Source organism: Astatotilapia calliptera, chromosome 17 (assembly GCF_964374335.1).
Source record: "Astatotilapia calliptera chromosome 17, fAstCal68.1, whole genome shotgun sequence".
Lineage (NCBI taxonomy): Eukaryota > Metazoa > Chordata > Actinopteri > Cichliformes > Cichlidae > Astatotilapia > Astatotilapia calliptera.
Window position 1 is genome coordinate 4502665 of NC_137438.1, and position 15366 is coordinate 4518030.

The 15366-nt window shown below is 39.2% G+C and overlaps 2 long non-coding RNA genes across 9 annotated transcripts; one reads left to right on the plus strand and one right to left on the minus strand.

Annotated features, from left to right (window-relative positions):
* The first annotated feature begins 4853 nt into the window (after positions 1-4853).
* Positions 4854-14941, plus strand: LOC145421372 (uncharacterized). 8 transcript variants are annotated; one of them, XR_013902710.1, is made up of 10 exons: positions 4854-4910; positions 5116-5196; positions 6415-7274; positions 7527-7565; positions 7741-7860; positions 8003-8164; positions 12024-12137; positions 12864-13021; positions 13449-13506; positions 14460-14941. It is a non-coding gene; the product is annotated as an uncharacterized LOC145421372 (long non-coding RNA). The 8 variants fall into 8 exon arrangements; XR_013902708.1 differs by lacking the exon at positions 4854-4910 and having other exon boundaries at positions 4932-5196; XR_013902707.1 differs by lacking the exons at positions 4854-4910; positions 5116-5196 and having other exon boundaries at positions 5918-6575; positions 7113-7274.
* On the minus strand, positions 8980-10576 carry LOC145421373 (uncharacterized). Its single transcript, XR_013902715.1, has 2 exons — positions 10415-10576; positions 8980-9461 (listed from the first exon to the last, which is right to left on the minus strand). It is a non-coding gene; the product is annotated as an uncharacterized LOC145421373 (long non-coding RNA).
* Positions 14942-15366: the final 425 nt, after the last annotated feature.

Here is a 15366-nt window from a genome sequence, read left to right on the forward strand (position 1 = left end):
CTATAAGATAAAGTCATAAACATGTTTGTCTGAGTCTTCTATCAAAAGTTACAGCTATTTATATGAAGTTGTTCAAAAACGCTTTCTTTCGCCAAGACAGTGCGTTTCTCACTGTTACATGCATTTGAATGGGGAACTCGACCGAAACAAAGTATAGGTTTTCATTATGTGTATAACTTGGAAATCTTAGCTCAAACAGCTGCAAAACCTGTTTTCCCAGCACGGGGACCTTGAGTTCTATAAGATAAAGCCATAAACATGTTTGTCCGAGTCTTCTATCAAAAGTTACAGCTATTTATATGAAGTTGTACAAAAACGCTTTCTTTCGCCAAGACAGTGCGTTTCTCACTGTTACATGCATTTGAATGGGGAACTCGACCGAAACAAAGTATAGGTTTTCATTATGTGTATAACTTGGAAATCTTAGCTCAAACAGCTGCAAAACCTGTTTTCCCAGCACGGGGACCTTGAGTTCTATAAGATAAAGCCATAAACATGTGTATCCGAGTCTTCTATCAAAAGTTACAGCTATTTATATGAAGTTGTACAAAAACGCTTTCTTTCGCCAAGACAGTGCGTTTCTCACTGTTACATGCATTTGAATGGGGAACTCGACCGAAACAAAGTATAGGTTTTCATTATGTGTATAACTTGGAAATCTTAGCTCCAACAGCTGCAAATCCTGTTTTCCCAGCACGGGGACCTTGAGTTCTATAAGATAAAGCCATAAACATGTTTGTCTGAGTCTTCTATCAAAAGTTACAGCTATTTATATGAAGTTGTTCAAAAACGCTTTCTTTCGCCAAGACAATGCGTTTCTCACTGTTACATGCATTTGAATGGGGAACTCGCCCGAAACAAAGTATAGGTTTTCATTATGTGAATAATTTTAAAATCTTAGCTCAAACGGCTGCAAAACCTGTTCTTTTTTCCCAGCACGGGGACCTTGAGTTCTATAAGATAAAGCCATAAACATGTGTATCCGAGTCTTCTATCAAAAGTTACAGCTATTTATATGAAGTTGTACAAAAACGCTTTCTTTTGCCAAGACAGTGCGTTTCTCACTGTTGCATGCATTTGAATGGGGAACTCGCCTGAAACAAAGTATAGGTTTTCATTATGTGAATAATTTTAAAATCTTAGCTCAAACGGCTGCAAAACCTGTTCTTTTTTCCCAGCACGGGGACCTTGAGTTCTATAAGATAAAGCCATAAACATGTGTATCCGAGTCTTCTATCAAAAGTTACAGCTATTTATATGAAGTTGTACAAAAACGCTTTCTTTTGCCAAGACAGTGCGTTTCTCACTGTTGCATGCATTTGAATGGGGAACTCGCCTGAAACAAAGTATAGGTTTTCATTATGTGAATAATTTTAAAATCTTAGCTCAAACGGCTGCAAAACCTGTTCTTTTTTCCCAGCACGGGGACCTTGAGTTCTATAAGATAAAGCCATAAACATGTGTATCCGAGTCTTCTATCAAAAGTTACAGCTATTTATATGAAGTTGTACAAAAACGCTTTCTTTCGCCAAGACAGTGCGTTTCTCACTGTTACATGCATTTGAATGGGGAACTCGACCGAAACAAAGTATAGATTTTCATTATGTGTATAACTTGGAAATCTTAGCTCACACAGCTGCAAAATCTGTTTTCCCAGCACGGGGATATTGAATTCTATAAGATAAAACCATAAATACATCAATCTGAGCCTTCTATCAAAAGTTACAGCTGTCTTCATGAAGCTGTACAAAAACACTTTATTTCGCCGAGACAGTGCGTTTCTGACTATTACATGCATTTGAATGCAGTTCTCGCACGAAACAAAGTATAGGTTTTCATTATGTGAATAACTCGAAAATCTTAGCTCAAACCTGTTTGCTCAACACAGGGATACTGAATATTATAAGATAAAGCCATAACTACGTAAATCTGAATCTTCTATCAAAAGTTACAGCTAACTTCATGAAGTTGTACAAAAAGGCTTTATTTTGCAAAGATAGTGCGTTTCTGACTATTACATGCGAGACGTGTCTCTTTACTGTGTTTAAGACACTTTACAGGTCCCTCCCCTAATGAAGAGTAGTTAGCAGCTGATTGGACCATGGAACAGGTGACCACGTTCAAAAAGCCGCTCTGACAGCTCCAGAGGGGAGAGAGGGAGAGAGTGTGTGCAACGAGCGAGTAGCCTGACAGCCGTCGCGGTCCTGACCATGGTTTTCCCAGCCTGTGCTTATCTTGTGTATTTGTGTGAGGGTGAATTGTAAAAGCCGCTCCTAGTGCATTAGCTGAGAGCTTAGGCACTCGTGGGCTGAAGCGGAAGGGGTGAGCTGCCTTTTCTTTTGGAATCGTTTTCTCCTGTTTTCTTGGTCAGGGAGCGAGGGATAGCTCTGTCATTTGTTTGTTCTTTTTCTTTCCTAGGGTTTAGTTAGTCTTTGCTGGTGGGTCTTAGTTGGTTTTGTTTATTATTTTGGCTTGGGCTCACCCTGGAGCTATGCTTCTTGTCCTTAAATAAAATCACCTTTTTTTTACTCACAACTGGTTTGGATGTTTGGCTTGGGAACCAGGGCGGGGATTTGTATCTCTCTCCTCCAACCTTATGTGCGTCCCTACACGCCTAGATTAGGGGCGTAACATAAATGGAGTTCTCACACGAAACAAAGTATAGCTTTTTATTTTGTGAATAACTTAAAAATCTTAGCTCACATAGCTTTAAAACTGTTTGCTCAACGGGGATATTGAATTCTATAAGATAAAGCCATAAATACGTATATCTGAGTTTCCTATCAAAAGTTACAGCTGTCTTCATGAAGTTGTAAACCCTTTATTTCGCCGAGACAGTGCGTTTCTGACTTTTACATGCATTTGAATGGAGTTCTCGCACGAAACAAAGTATAGGCTTTCATTTTTTCAATAACTGGAAGCTCTTGGCTCAAACAGCTGCAAAACCTGTTTCCCCAGCACGGAGATGCTGAATTGTATAAGGCAAAGCCATATTGATGTGTGTCTGAGCCTTCTATCAAAAGTTACAGGTAACTTCAAGCTGTACAAAAACACTTTATTTCGCCGAGACCGTGCGTTTCTGACTATTACATGCATTTGAATGGAGTTCTCGCACGAAACAAAGTATAGGTTTTCATCTTGTGAATAACTTGAAAATCTTAGCTCACATAGCTTTAAAACTGTTTGCTCAACACGGATATTGAATTCGATCAGATAAAGCCATAAATACGCATATCTGAGTCTCCTATCAAAAGTTAGAGCTGTCTTCATGAAGTTGTAAACGCTTTATTTCGCCAAGACAGTGCGTTTCTGACTATTACATGCATTTGAATGGAGTTGTCGCACGAAACAAAGTATAGGTATTCATTTTGTGAATAACTTGAAAATCTTAGATCAAACAGCTGCAAAACCTGTTTGCTCAACACGGGGATATCGAACTTTAAAAGATAAAGCCATAAATATGTTTATATGCGTCTTCTATCAAAAGTTACAGCTGTCTTGAATGAAAGCATTATAGCAGCTTACCTCGATCATGTGGTAGAACAGACACATGGGCCACCTACGTGTCCTTCTACGGCAGGAGTAGTTGCCACAAACCTGCAAAACAAAAAGAAATGATCAGGTGACATGAACAGATTTATACAGCCATAAGCAAGAGATTCTTCCTGCCTGTGGGCGTCAAACTGGACCCCCCCCCCCCCCCCCTCCTTACTGTAACTATCAAAACTATCATAGTCTAAAACTATCATCTCATATCAAAACTATTATAATCACATTATCTGACTTTATCAGTTATAACAATGAGAAACGGTAAACAATTTGGCAAATAAATTACTTATAATTGTGCTTACCTGGTCCAAATGATCCACAGTCCCTTTGCATTTGTTATAATCCAGGATGATGTGGGGCTTTCTCTTCCCAGAGTCCTGGACTTGTAGCTCACGGTGCCTGGTGCTCAATAAGACAACCTTTTTTCTTTGCTTGGGGATGTAGGAAACCACAGCCTTGCCCCCCCCCCTAGCGACCTGGACGGGAGAGACGATCATCGAATCTTACTGCCCGATTAATTTGCTCAAATCATTTTTTTTTTTGACATGGTAGCATGAAACAGAAGAGCCCTGTCTCCCCATTTCACAGGCTTGTTGTCGTTTCATGTTGAGACCTGTACAGGCCAGCCAGCATCACAAGCCCCATGTAAGCCTGCAACTCCTCATCTATGTCCTTCCAGTCTTTTACTGACCTGTTGCCCCTGCAGGTTGGTGAAATGCAGGATTAGCTGCATAATGTCCTCTGCAAAAAAAAGATGGAAAGTGCTCACAGGGCTGCTGATCCTATACGAATTGCATAATGGGTTGGTCCTGGGGTTAAAATGGGGGGAGGAAAAAATGGCAGGACCTCTTCGTGTGTGGGTTGCCACATGATTTCTCCATTTTTAGATCTCCACTGGCCATCCTCCAGTCTTGTCTCTTCCTCCTGCTCTTCTTCCTCCTTCTCCTTCTCCTCCTCCGCACATGAGCTGCAAAGCTCCTCGGTGCCTGGCAAAAATTCTTCTTCGCTGTCAGAAGTATCTCCACTGCTTGTGGAGAGTGCAAAACTGCAGCAACAGCCTCCTCTAAACTGAGTGCACGCTTCATTGTGTCTGTGCAGAAATGACCACTCAGACCAGGCTGCAAAGTATTCTCATAGACTTCAAAGGTGCACCTGAATAAACATGCTATACCATACATCCAATAAGAGAGAGGAGGCACACTCTTGATCAAGAAAAAACATAAGCGCACGCCTTTGATCTCTCTCTCCCCCCCCCCCCCCCCCCCCTCTCTCTCTCTCTCACACACACACACATGCACATACATACATACACAATACCATTTTATGGTGGTTAGCTGTTTTATTGTCATGCATTTTACAAGGTAAGATAACCATGTCCTGCATTCAAAACCACTGAAAATGTCTATGGTGGTGCTGTGCCTAATATTGTGCTGGTGTATGCTGGGTAATCGCACAGCTAGCGACTGGGTGACTTTATTCACCCGCTTCGGCTGTTGTCAGTCCATATCCCCTAGATATGGACCATCTCCTGCTAGATTGTTCAGAAGGTTGTTATCATCCATCCAGATGGAGGATCACTAACAGGAGCGTGGGAAGACTCCAGAATCCACTCTGGCTGCAATCCGGTGGATACAGGAGTGTGTACAGGTAAGACCGTTTAAACGGACAGCATTTATAGAATGACTATTAAAAGTCAGACCAGCGAGTGTCAATAATGTTAATGTGGTTATGTTAGTAATACACCGAGTGCTAATATAACAGCTTTAAGATGCATTTGTAGATGTTATTACGTGTTTTACCGTCTTTATGGTGCTAGCTTAAAGTTACGGTGTAAACGTTAGCTTATATTGGAGTAAAGCTGTTACTGTTTAAACGATGTTAGCACAGAAATATTAGCTTCTGTCATGACTGACGAAGTTACTAGTTAATAAAGTTTCCAGTAAAGTGTTTAATCGCAGCCACAGACTGACAGCAAATATCTCGATTAGCTTCAGTGCATCTGTAATAAATATGTGCAAGTTTCAGTGCTTCGTTTAAACTGTATGATACTTATACTGACCCAGGGTCAGTGTAAAATACAATCCTAGCTGTGTGAACAAAGCCTGGCTCCTTTAATCCTGCATGAAAAACCTCAGGATGCAGGCTATTATTACTCTTTCCTGCTGGCACACCTGTCACACCTGAGAGTCAGCTAGAAACTTACAGTGACGTGGACATCATGCAAAGACTGCCAGACTCTGTAATACTGCAAATGATCAGTGACTCAAGTTAACACTAAACTTTAAACGGTACCTCTGTGTCTCTGTGTGCTGAACATTTAGGATTGAGTCAGGCTGCATCTGTGTTAGTCCTCTGACAGACTTGGTGACCTGTCCAGGTGTGCTCTACCTATGACTACTGGGACAGGCTCTAGCTCCTGTAATAGAAATTTTATGTTATTCTCATTTAAAGCATTTAAGTGCTTATGCATATGCTTAGTTGTGACACTGTTATAGACTGTTCAATGAAGGTTTCTAAAACTAGATGAACTTACTTCAGCAGTTTGAGAAAACAACTCCCTTTACAGGTGCTGATAACGTCAAGGGCACAAAACAGCATAACCATTGATCCGTTAGGTTTCATAGCGAGACACGTGAAGTGGCAGAGCTGACATGACTGAACTGTGATGTTTGATGTGTGTTTGCTCTCCTGTGCACAGTAATAAATAGCATGATCACAGCTCTTTCTGTGTTGCAGACTTTATTTAAAAAATTCCATGACATCTACTATAACTGAACCAACCTGGTGCTCTTCATTTATGGAGGCTGTTGAGTCTGAATGTTGGATGTTGTGTATCTCGTGTTCTCTGGGCTTTGTTGTCCTCAGTCTTTTTGCAGGATCAGAAAACAAAACCGGGAGGCGCGTAAATGTTTCTTCTCCATGATGTTTCTTCAAATGTTTCTTCTGGATGATGATATGACCGTGACACGGGATGCCACCTTTGGTCTTGTGACGAAGCAAAGCTCAGGAAGAAGTGTGATTAAATGGTACCCACATGTTGAGAAGGATGTACAGGGCACCTGCAGCCAAATCCAAGCTTCAGCTTAGTTGTAGTTGCAGAATGCTATAGGACTGAGACATCTAAGGCATCAAATGTTTGATTAAACGGATGAAAAAGAGAAGTTTTTTCCCTATAATTATCACTTCTTAAAATCTGTAGCAACTTCAAGTCTGTCAGCATGCTGAGCATGCTCAGAATGTGACAATATATTTTTGTTCAATATTTAATTTCTTTCAGTTGCAATTGTTAAATGAAAAAATATATATTCTTATAATTTAGCAAACGAATTTATATAAAAAAAAATACATATATCTGTATTAGTTTTAGTAAATTAATTTGACACCTGTATTGAAAATACCATATTGTATTCATACAGAATCAGTATGGTATCATTGTTTGTCTGTTCACTGATTGTTGAAGCTAAGAGCTACTTTGATCTGTTTAGATCTAAAGTATCCAAAGTTGAGTTCTAATGTTTCTTCACCCCTGTGTGTGTGATATGTGATTTCCTACATGCTGGCAGAGCAGAGCAGCAGTTTGTGCTCACAGATGGTGACGGTGTGGAGAGACGGTGGTATTTCCTCAGAAGAACCAGCAGAGTCACAAAGGACACCAGTCCATCTCACCACCTTGACTTGCTGACTGATGTTCGTCTACACTGCACAGAGGAAATCAACTGACCGAGGTTTGTCCAGTGACGTGTTATGAAATGTATATTTGTTTTATGCTTACAGATATGTTTTTCTTGACAGAGGCTCTGCAGAGGTTAGACAAAGCAGAGAAAACATGTGCTTTACATTTTACTGTGATTTATTGAGATATTTGTTGCCTGATGTTCAGCAGGAATGGAGAAATAGAATCAAAGGGAGATGTTTTTCCTGTTTTTGTAATGATGTAAGTAAATCTTCAATATTATTTATTTGCTTGGTTATATTAGGAGCGTTTCTGAGTGAGGGGGAGAGGAGTCATCATCCAGGTAAAGTGACGTGGATCAGTGGATACACTTGTCTCCCCTTTAAAGGAGACGATCCAAGTCATCCTTAAATGTTAGCGCTTTCAAATACACAAACATTTTTAAAGGACAAAAATGAACATCCAACTTTGACTGTAATACAAAATAAATCTTTGCATGTGTGTTTTCAAACTCTCAGATGGGCAGTATATCAGTCTTGGACTGTCTAACCTGCCGGAGCAGCACTGAATGACCACCGCACGAGCATGTTCCTGCAACATTCAGCATCTGATCCTTCATCTGTGTGCTTCTGCTTTTGGTAAGTAGAGTTACCCAACTCCAGTAACTCTAAACACATGCCATCCATTTCTAACGGCCTGGTTACTTCCTGTCAGTTACTTTAGAAACCATGTGGTCACCTGACCTAACACTGTTTCTTCTTCTTCTCCTTAATGTTGAAGTGTCAAATGTCAAACAGCTGGAGAGGAAACTACACCAGTGTACTGGGATGTTTCAGCAACACGTGCCAGATGCTGTTCCTTCATGGTGACATCACCAGAGACAGTCCCGCCCACCTCAGGACCCATTGATTATGATGATCTGATCCATCAAACCCCCAGCAGGTGAACTTTATTCATGACATAACACCGCAACAATGTAAAAAATTAAACAGCAACAGTCTAAATGTAAAGTGCATTCTAAAGTCCTCTTCAATAAATTGTATGCAAAGAGTCATTCAGGTCACTACAGAACCCAGAGTCTTCATCATTAAATCTCTGGTTGCTTCATTTTTTCTATCCTATATCAGATATTTTAAAGGTTAGCTTAGGTAAAGTTCCATTCTCATGGTGAGGCAAAGTGCTTTATGTGTGTGTGTGCCCGTGTCATGAACGGCTATAAAAGGCCTATAATTAAAGAACAAAGCGGGGTTTGAGTTCGAGTTGCGGCAGACTGTCACTACTTGTAAATGGAACGCAGCCTTCCTACGGCGGACAGCTAATAACAGGAATCGGACGCGGTCCAGCCAAGTCCACAGCAACCACCATAGCAACCGCCTAGCATGACCTTAAAAACATATTCTGTCTTCATAACTATCAAAATCGTGAAATGATTTGCAAAGTGTGAAAGTGTTACAGCTGCAGAGAGCTATGGCGGTATCTATGGAAGCTGTTTACATAGCTAATAATATACGATGTAACCATGGAGACAGTCAGTCACTTGAGCTAGCGGTGCATGTTTACTACAGTGAATAAGGTGATTGAGTGCACAGCGTCCACACTCTGCAGGGGGTAAAGACATTACTTCAATATTGTTTTATATTGATATATATTAGCCTTCTGTTGACCATCACCTCAGGTTCACCATTACAGTTTCAGATTACAGATGCACACTGTCTAAACACATTCAAAAACTCATGTCTCAGAAATAAGCACAGCTGTTCATGTTTGTCATTAGAGTTTTATTTGTAAGAAAATTATGAACTTCATATTGTGCATTAAATAAAAGAACATTTCACAACTCTGAGTCAACAGAAACAGGTAACAGAAATGTCTCTAATGTGTACAGTGTAGTGTAAGCATTAAAAGATCATAAAGGAAAAACTAACATTTATGTGAAACTAATTGTAATAAAAAATGAGCAGGTGCTTTATAGATTTAAAAGAAAGAATCTGAAAACAACACTTTTTTGGTCTAAGTGATCAAAGTAGAAAACAGAACTGATGTTCAAGAACAAACCGTAGCTGCACTAATATTACACATCTCGATCGTTGTACTGAACAGACATGTTGCTTTTAAAACCACATGCAGTGTGTGACCATGACTGTTCACTGAGACCATGAACGCCACTTCGCTGAAGCATTCTTCTTCTTCTTCTTGCCATTAAATTGGAAGCAGAAGCAGCACGAGCTGATTTGATCTACTGAAAGGAAAAAGCAGAACATCTGAGTTGAAACCAGTCAGCTGAAATCATTAAGACAGGAACAAATTCAATGCAGTGTCTCAAGTGGCTTAGCCTGTTACAACTGTTGATACAAGCTAAATACGGTTAACACACAGTGTCAGGGAGCTCCAGTGTGGGAACTAGTGGCTTTAGGTTTGTAGTCATTTAACTTTCATCCATTCATTCGTTTAATTCAGGAGGAAGAAATGCCAGGTTGGTGCAGGCTGGTTACATGCATTTGGTCCCATGCTGTCTTTAATTAAATGACTTGGTTCATTTTATGGCTGGGCTGTATGTGGGGTTATATCATGTTATTTGGGCAGGAGTACCTGTCCCCTGTTAGACTTAGAAAGTTTCTCCATAAGTAGAGTTTCTAACTCTTCTAGCACATCTGTGGCTGACAGCTTTTTGGTGGCTCTTTTTACCCCACACTGGTTGTGAGTGTGTAAATAGCCCCACTAGTTATTTTGGGTTGCAGTTAACTAGGGAGGAAGGGGTGGGTATGCCATGATTAGGTGAATAACAATTATATGTGATACATAAATTTCACAATGCATGCATATATCTCTATCAATTAAACCTGGCCTGAGGGCTGCCATTTTTTACATTCAGTTATTTCTCTTAGAAATGTTGGAACTAAATAATGAATGTGTTACAGTTAAAGTGAAACACTGGTCAGTGTAAATGGCTCATTGGGACACAGAAACCTTTAAATTAAACCTGATATCTAGTGTCAAACAATATCAAAGCTGTAAAAGATGTTTACATTCAGAATTTATAAAACTATGATTGTAAATAAATTCAAACAAGTGAGCTTTTCTCTTTGTGCTGAATATCAACACTGTGGTTTCTTAGACTGTAAGCTGTACTTTAGTGCAACCAGTTGCAGAAGCTGCCACTCCAAATGTCTTTTGATAACAAGAAAAAAATACCTTTTCAGTACACGGCCTGAAGTTCTTCTCCGACATCTTCTGCAATCGGCTTTGTCTGCTGGTTTGAAGACAATAAACCACAAAAAAGATGATTTAGTCACTTTGTCTGCGTCATGCAGCTCGAATGTGTCGTGTAACGATGTTGAATAGCCGTCGTTATCCCTCTGCTTTGAGCCTTTTATCAAAGGTTACAGCTAACTTCATGAAGTTGTACAAAAAGGCTTCATTTCGCCGAGACAGTGCGTTTCTGACTATTACATGCATTTGAATGGAGTTCTTGCACGAAACAAAGTATAAGTTTTCATTATGTGAATAACTTGTATTTTACACTGACCCTGGGTCAGTATCAACTTCATGAAGACAGCTGTAACTTTTGATAGAGGACTCACACACACACATATTTATGGCTTTGCCTTATAGAATTCAGCATCTCCGTGCTGAGGAAATAGGTTTTGCAGCTGTTTGAGCTAAGATTTTCAAGTTATTCACAAATTGAAAACCTATACTTTGTGTCGGGCGAGAACTCCATTCAAATGCATGTAATAGCGAGAAACGCACTAACGTGGTGAAATAAAGCGTTTTTCCATAAACTTCATAAAGACAGCTGTAAATTTTGAGAGAAGACTCACACACACATTGGGGGGATATTGAAGTCTATAAGATAAAGCCATGAATATGTTTGTCTGAGTCTTCTATCAAAAGTTACAGCAAGCTCTATGAAGTTGATGAGAAACGCGTTTCTCACTGTTACATGCATTTGAATTTAGTTCTTGCCCGACACAAAGTATAGGTTTTAATTTGTGAATAACTTGAAAATCTTATCTCAAACAGCTGCAAAACCTATTTCCTGAGCACTGAGATGCTGAATTCTATAAGGCAAAGCCATAAATATGTGTGTGTGATTCTTCTATCAACAGTTACAGCTGTCTTCTTGAAGTTGATACTGACCCAGGGTCAGTGTAAAATACAATCCTAGCTGTGTGAACAAAGCTTGGCTCCTTTAATCCTGCATGACAAACCTCAGGATGCAGGTTATTATTACTCTTTCCTGCTGGCACACCTGAGAGTCAGCTAGAAACTTACAGTGACGTGGACATCATGCAAAGACTGCCAGACTCTGTAATACTGTGAATGATCAGTGACTCAAGTTAACACTAAACTTTAAACAGTACCTCTGTGTCTCTGTGTGCTGAACATTTAGGATTGAGTCTGCATTGACTTTATTTATTGAGACTTTAATGTGCTAAAAGCAGGTTGAAGACAGCTCAGAAACATTTGAAGATTAAAATTTAGCATTATGGCTGCTGGTGGTTTGTAAAGCCTATACTCAGCTGTAGTTTTTGTTACTAATTTATGTTTGTTGTTGTTTAACACAGATTTCAGAAGAGCAAATATGCTTAATAGTTTAACTAGATTTCATTTGTCAGTGTGGGACTGCTGAGTCACCTGAAGAACTCATTTCATTCATTCTCCACATGATGTTCATATACAGAAATGTTTCACAGGAACTGGTTCCTCCCAAACTGTGAACTAGTGTGTTTCCATAGATTATCTCTGTATGAATGTACTTTTAAATGAAGGCAAGTGTTTGTCCTTTTTTGTTCCTCAGTTACAGTACGTGATATCTTGATATCAGGCAGTCAACACTGGGGGAAGACAAGAAGCAGACGTACTTCCAAGAGGGAGCTGCAGTGAGGACACAGCCAGGTCACTGAGGTCAGAGGTCAGAATCTGAAACAGCTCAGGTTTATATTTTAGGGGTTATAAAAAATCAAAATGTATTTATGAAGAAACCTTTAAATAATAGTCATAATTATGATTATTATAAGAAATATCAAACATTTAAGTGGATTTTCTGTTACACATGTTGTATTAGCCCTGCAATAAACTGGCAGCCTGTCTTTGTCCTGTATCAGCTGGGATAGGCTTCATCCTCCCGCAACCCTGAATTGGATACATTGTATTCCAATTATGTAATCTGATCATTTACAAACTCAAGGTATCTAATCAAAATGTAAGTAATAATTATAAAATGGGAAAGCAGAAATAAGTGTGACATAAATGTAAATGTGTTAGCTGACATAGAGGACAGCTACATGTAGTCTGAAAAACCTTTGTTGTCAAGTTTGCAGGTATATCAGCACGAGACATTCTTACATAGAAGAGTCTGTTAAAGTCTCTAACTCAGCGAAGCATTATTGGTCCCGTCTGTTTGGATAAATATAGTAAGTTGATGTTTGTCCATTTATTGACACATTTTCTTAAGTGCTTATCCAGTTCAGGATCACAGTGGAGCTGCAGCTGGATATGTTCATTAAATAAACCTTACAAAAGTTAACAATAAACCTGCATCCATGTACGTTGTTGTCCACAGGATAAGAAAATCAAACTGGAACACTGTGGAACATGTTAATAAATGTTTGTGTGTTTATGCCTGTGTCTTTCACAGGAGGCGCTGGAAGGTTTCCCTAATAGTTCCTGGTGAATCAAAGCAGAACCATAAAGGTTGCTGGATTGCATGATGGCCTTACCCCTGAGCAGTCATCCTGTTAAAGGAGGAACCAGTTAGAAGCTGTTTTCAAAGTAGCTGAGCAGATTTCATCTCAAGTAAGCGATTAACTGTTTGTTCATCTGTTCTGCCACTTAAAGAGCATTTAAGGACGTCTTTTGAGTGTCCAGCTGAATTAATTCTACTGGCTCTCATGGTCATTTGTTATTATAGACATATTTTTCATGTTCATCCAGCTATTTAGTAAATTCTATCTATTTAGTAATATCCGTCAGCTATAAAATGTAATATAAATATAAAAAATATCTAAATATCTCCTGCACTTTATATTTTAATGATGTAAGTCTGTTATCGTGTTACATTAGCATTCCTCAAATATCAATGAGATGCTGTACAGTACAATCCTACTGACGCAGCAGAGGGATAACGACGGCTATTCAACATCGTTACACGACACATTCGAGCTGCATGACACAGACAAAGTGACTAAATCATCTTTTTTATGGTTTATTGTCTTCAAACCAGCAGACAAAGCCGATTGCAGAAGATTTCGGAGAAGAACTTCAGGCCGTGTACTGAAAAGGTATTTTTTTCTTGTTATCAAAAGACATTTGGAGTGGCAGCTTCTGCAACTGGTTGCACTAAAGTACAGCTTACAGTCTAAGAAACCACAGTGTTGATATTCAGCACAAAGAGAAAAGCTCACTTGTTTGACTTTATTTACAATAATAGTTTTATAAATTCTGAATGTAAACATCTTTTACAGCTTTGATATTGTTTGACACTAGATATCAGGTTTAATTTAAAGGTTTCTGTGTCCCAATGAGCCATTTACACTGACCAGTGTTTCACTTTAACTGTAACACATTCATTATTTAGTTCCAACATTTCTAAGAGAAATAACTGAATGTAAAAAATGGCAGCCCTCAGGCCAGGTTTAATTGATAGAGATATATGCATGCATTGTGAAATTTATGTATCACATATAATTGTTATTCACCTAATCATGGCATACCCACCCCTTCCTCCCTAGTTAACTGCAACCCAAAATAACTAGTGGGGCTATTTACACACTCACAACCAGTGTGGGGTAAAAAGAGCCACCAAAAAGCTGTCAGCCACAGATGTGCTAGAAGAGTTAGAAACTCTACTTATGGAGAAACTTTCTAAGTCTAACAGGGGACAGGTACTCCTGCCCAAATAACATGATATAACCCCACATACAGCCCAGCCATAAAATGAACCAAGTCATTTAATTAAAGACAGCATGGGACCAAATACATGTAACCAGCCTGCACCAACCTGGCATTTCTTCCTCCTGAATTAAACGAATGAATGGATGAAAGTTAAATGACTACAAACCTAAAGCCACTAGTTCCCACACTGGAGCTCCCTGACACTGTGTGTTAACCGTATTTAGCTTGTATCAACAGTTGTAACAGGCTAAGCCACTTGAGACACTGCATTGAATTTGTTCCTGTCTTAATGATTTCAGCTGACTGGTTTCAACTCAGATGTTCTGCTTTTTCCTTTCAGTAGATCAAATCAGCTCGTGCTGCTTCTGCTTCCAATTTAATGGCAAGAAGAAGAAGAAGAATGCTTCAGCGAAGTGGCGTTCATGGTCTCAGTGAACAGTCATGGTCACACACTGCATGTGGTTTTAAAAGCAACATGTCTGTTCAGTACAACGATCGAGATGTGTAATATTAGTGCAGCTACGGTTTGTTCTTGAACATCAGTTCTGTTTTCTACTTTGATCACTTAGACCAAAAAAGTGTTGTTTTCAGATTCTTTCTTTTAAATCTATAAAGCACCTGCTCATTTTTTATTACAATTAGTTTCACATAAATGTTAGTTTTTCCTTTATGATCTTTTAATGCTTACACTACACTGTACACATTAGAGACATTTCTGTTACCTGTTTCTGTTGACTCAGAGTTGTGAAATGTTCTTTTATTTAATGCACAATATGAAGTTCATAATTTTCTTACAAATAAAACTCTAATGACAAACATGAACAGCTGTGCTTATTTCTGAGACATGAGTTTTTGAATGTGTTTAGACAGTGTGCATCTGTAATCTGAAACTGTAATGGTGAACCTGAGGTGATGGTCAACAGAAGGCTAATATATATCAATATAAAACAATATTGAAGTAATGTCTTTACCCCCTGCAGAGTGTGGACGCTGTGCACTCAATCACCTTATTCACTGTAGTAAACATGCACCGCTAGCTCAAGTGACTGACTGTCTCCATGGTTACATCGTATATTATTAGCTATGTAAACAGCTTCCATAGATACCGCCATAGCTCTCTGCAGCTGTAACACTTTCACACTTTGCAAATCATTTCACGATTTTGATAGTTATGAAGACAGAATATGTTTTTAAGGTCATGCTAGGCGGTTGCTATGGTGGTTGCTGTGGACTTGGCTGGACCGCGT